Raw genomic sequence first — 5,047 nt, 5'->3', positions numbered from 1 at the left:
AAGGGACCTCTCCAGAGTTACAATTCTCTACTAGCATTTTCCATCTCTGAAACAAATCTTTGTTTTTCTGTCTTATAACAGGAGGACACATTCTCACCTGCACAAAAGTCACGCTGTCACTTTAGGGGCCAAAGTGGTCCTGCAATTGAACCAGGAACAGAGTCCTCAGGAAGCTCAGGGGAAGCTGATGAGTGTTCAGTCACATCCAGGCAGAGACCTCAGTGGGATTTCCTCATTGGAACAGGTCTTGGGATTCAGATTAGAAACAACAGGGAGGTTAGGGAAGGGTCAGTGGACTCTGAAATCTAACAGCTTTCAAGTCGGTCCCTCCCCCTCGAGTATAACTGTGCACTTCTGAGTCAGGACCGACCCGGATGTCCCATTTTGTGCTAATCCATTTTCTTACCTCCAGGCTTTACCATCACAACTCCCTTTTCTCCATATCTTCCCTGAAAATGGAGGGTGTATATTCCGGGGTCTACGTCCCAGGGCACACCCCTCTACCCGCTGCTCAGGTGTATCCCAGGCTGTGTCCTGCAGGTCCCGGGAAAGGTTGAGGAGACCTTCTCACTCACCTTTGCAGGACCCCTGCTGTCTTCTGTGACGGACTCATTTGGGAAATGCAAGTGCACATTAATTAGTCACCAAGAGGAAAATAGCAGTTTGCTCACAATAGCATATTAATGTAGAACTGACCTTCCACTCTCTGTAACTGAGTCCAAGCTCACATCACTGGCCACATGATGGCCAATACATTGAAAGAAAGGAGTTGGGGCAGGGAAAGCGACTACATTTAGAAAGCCGTCAAACTGGGAAGATGGACGACTAGTGTCCTAAAGAAACATCGGCATGTTGTGTGGAATTCAGGATGTTTTCTATGCCAAGGGAAGGGCAGGAGAAGGGGTTGAGGTCAACAGACGACTGACAACCACAAGCTCCAAGGTGCCAGCAAGGGTCTGAGGAGGTTGTGAAAGTTTTCTCTTTTTTTATTTCAGCATATCAGTACATTATGGAGTTACGAATGTTTGGTTACAAGTATTGCCCTTGCCCCACCTGAGTCAGAGCTTCAAGCGTGTCCATCCCCCAGACAATGTGGACCACATCCACTAGGTGTGAATAGGCCCATCCCCTCCTTCGCCCCTCCCACCTGCCCGACACCCAGTCAATGTTACTACTATGTATGCACTTAAGTGTTGATCAGTTAATACTAATTTGATGGTGAGTACATGTGTGCTTGTTTTTCCATTCTTGGGATATTTCCCTTAGTAGAATGGGCTCCAGCTCTATGCAGGATAATACAAGAGGTGCTAGATGACCATTGTTTTTGCAGCTGAGAACTTAATGTTATATTACATGCCACATTTTGTTAATCTACTCATGTGTTGATGGGCACTTGGGTTGTTTCCACATCTTTGCAACTGTGAATTGTGAAGCTATAAACATTCTAGTGCAGATGTCTTTTTTATAGAATGTCCTTTGTTCTTTTGGGTAGATGACCAGTAATTGAATTGCTGGATCAAATGGTAGATCTACCTGTATCTCTTTGAAGTATCTCCATATTACTTGCCACAGAGGTTACACGAGTTTGCAGTCCCACCAGCAGTGTCTGAGTGTTCCTATCTCTCTGCATCCACGCCAACATTTGTTGTTTTGGGACTTTTTGATAAAGGCCATTCTCACTGGAGTTAAGTGATATCTCCTTGTGCTTTTGATTTGCATTTCTCTGATGATTAGAGATGTTGAGCATTTTTCATATGTTTGTTAGCCATCAGTCTATTTTCTTTTGAAAGTTTCTGTTCATGTCCTTTGCCCACTTTTTAATGGGGTTACTTGATTTTTTCTTGCTGATTTTCCTGAGTTCTATATAGATTCTTGTTATCAGCCCTCTATCAAATGTGTAGCATGTGAATATTTTCTCCCATTCTGTAGGTTGTCTATTTGCTCTACTGACAATTTCTTTGGCTGTTCAGAAGCTTTTTAATTTGATCAGGTCCCATTACTTTATTTTTGTTTTTTCTGTGATTGCCTTTGGTGTCTTCTTCATAAATTCTTTGTCTAGGCAATGTCTATAAGAGGTTTTCCAACATTTTCTTCTAGAATACTTATAGTTTCATGCCTTAGGTTTAAGTCTGTTATATATCATGACTTGATTTTTGTGAGAGGAAAAGGTGAAGATCCTGTTTCAGTATTCTACGTGTGCCTATCCAATTTTCCCAGCACCTTTTATTGAATAGGGATTCTCTTCCCCAGTGTGTGTTTTTGTGTGCTTTGTCAAAAATCAGATGGCTATATGAGGATGGTTTTATGTCTGAGTTTCCTTTCCTGTTCTATTTGTCTATGTCTGTGTTCTTCTGCCAGTACCATGCTGTTTTGTTTACTATATACTTGTATTATAGCTTGAAGTCTGGTAAATTTATTCCTCCCCCCCTTTTTTTTTGCTTTCAGTTCCTTTGTCTATACAGGGTATTCTCTATTTCCATATAGACCACAGAATTATTTTTTCTACATTTGTAAACAAAGATGTTGGTATTTTAATAGGGATTGCATGAGATTTGTGATCAATTTGGGCAGTATAGACATTTAACAATGTTGATTCCACCGACCCATGAGCATGGTGTGGTTTTCCATCTGGGGACTGGGGCTGCATTCTCAGTCTTCAAAAACAGAATAAGGCCCAGCCTAGAATTCCGTATTCCACAAAACTAAGTTTCACATATAGGGGGAAATAAAGACTTTCTCAGACTATCAAACACTGAGGGGATTCATGGAGATGAGATGTGCTCTGCAGGAGGAACTCAGAACTGTATTATTCATGGATCAGCACAATAAACACTCACCAAGGTAATATTACCCAAAAGCTATAGCTTGGAGGCCAGGTACCACAATGGCTCAGGAGATGAAACAAAGCAGCCAAACTCAACTCAATCCGTGGAAATTTTTATCCCAAATTCTCTTAACTATGGAAAGTTAGAAGCAAAGTTGATTAGTCAGATTGCGCCTGCCTCTGCTGTCACACTCACACCATCATGTGTCCCCTCCCTCACCTGTGGCGTGGGCTGTGCTGGAGATATTCACCCCAGAGTGATGGGAGCTCTGGGACAGGGAGTATGGGGTCTGACTAGGCAGGTCTGGGGTTCACAGGGCCAGCATCACAAGGGCAGGCTGGAACTGTTGGGAAGGGCTGCAGCTCCTGCCCACAGTGGAATTTCACTATCTTCTCTTTGCTAAGATGGAATCAGGCCCAACCAGCTTAGCCAGGACAGTTTCGCTGGTGTAGAGAAAAGTGACAATGCAATTTTATAACATCTGCAACATGCAATCAGAGCAACACCTAGGCTAGTGTTTGATTACAAACTGAGACTATGGTTTGGCCAAGGTGACAAATAAAACTGATCATCATGATTATTGTATATGTTAATTTTTCAAAGAATTAGGCATCTATTTTCAACAAGTTTGCTAAAATAATTGTTAGTGTTGGTCTTCTGAGAAACAAATTCTAAGATGGGATTGAGTTTGCAAAAATTCACTTAAATAATATACCCACCTTTTTGAGAACAAAATCAGAAGGGGTGGAATTAGCCTGGGGAAGCTGTCAGCCCAGGATGGAAGTCTGTCCCCAGGTGAAAGAGAAAAGGAGGGAAGAGTAAGTGGAACTTTTCTAAATTTCTGTGCTTTTCAAGGAAGGTCCTCCAAGATCACTGAGCCATCTGGAAGTCAAAGCTGCCCATCAGGACGCCACAAATCCCAGCAATGGCTCAGCCTCAGAATCCTGGGGACCATGGTGTCTGCCTGAGAGGGAACCGCAGGACGTGAGGCCTCAGTATAAGTCTCACCCTGGATGTCAGGGGGCAGCAGCTGGGCACCTCCTCCAGGTGCTCTGTGATTCCCGTAAGTGGAGGGGCAGGATGTGCATTCTAATGCCCAACACACTGTCCATTTTTATATGGACCGTATGTTTGTATGTTATTTTCATGAATGACATACGAAGGAAACATGAGGTGTGCAATCAATGTTAATATCCACATTTACCCTAACTACATTCTTCCTTAATTCTGAACAATGCCCTGGCATAGGGTTGCCTGTATCATCAGTAATTGTCAAATGGATTTTGGATCCATGTGCTATAGTTTTATTGCTTTCTCCTCCAGCGATGAGGTCTGAGTAGAGTACATCTGGGCCTTTTCAACACTGTCCCTTTATCCCTGGGTGAATATCAGAGGTTTACCTGATGCAGAATCTGGGATATGTTCTGTTCTGCCTGCAGAGATCCCCAATGCAGATTACATAGTCAGGATATTTTCCCATGTCAGGGGACCTCCAGCTACCCCATGGCCAGTGATTGCTGCAGCAGTCTATCTGTGGGGGTCACAGTTTAGGCACTTGTTATTCTATCTCACCTTCGTTCCAATTTAAAACTCACCATATTCACAAATATCAGCAGTAATTCAATCTCAATTATCCTCACATCATTTTTTCATCCTGTTCAGTAGTATGTTTAATTAGAGAAAAGTGTTACCATTTAGTCTTCCAATCTATCTTCAGAACTTTTTGTACTAATCATAAAAATGAAAACAATGCCCCCACTTTGGGAGATCGTGAATGAATCTACTATGAACATTCAAGCACAGTTTGTGTGTGTGTGTGTGTGTGTGTGTGTGTGTGTGTGTGTGTGTGTGTGCATAGTCTGTCTGGTACATACCTAAGAAAATGATTGATAGATTTTGTAGTGAACTGCAGTAATTTTGGAATAAAATTGACCCAAATAATGTATCTGCAGAGCCACTCAGCTGACCCCGTCAACTTGCTGGGAGAAAGCCCAGTGCACAAGGGGGTCACATGGGGAGATCCGAAGACCAGCTGCTGAACAAGAGTTGGGGCCAGAAGCCAGACATGTGACCAGGCTTCTTGGCCATGCACCTCCTGTCCCTGCGGTACCCAGGCTGCAGGGGAGCACAGGGCCACCAGGACATGCTCAGAGTTGCCCTGCAGAGGCCCACTGAAGCACAGGTGCATAGAGGGACCTGCAAGGAAGTTGCTACCCACCACT

The sequence above is a fragment of the Propithecus coquereli genome, unplaced genomic scaffold (assembly GCF_000956105.1).
Source record: "Propithecus coquereli isolate 6110/MARCELLA unplaced genomic scaffold, Pcoq_1.0 Scaffold831, whole genome shotgun sequence".
Lineage (NCBI taxonomy): Eukaryota > Metazoa > Chordata > Mammalia > Primates > Indriidae > Propithecus > Propithecus coquereli.
The sequence above is the reverse complement of the archived record's forward strand: the minus strand, read 5'-3'. Positions refer to the sequence as shown.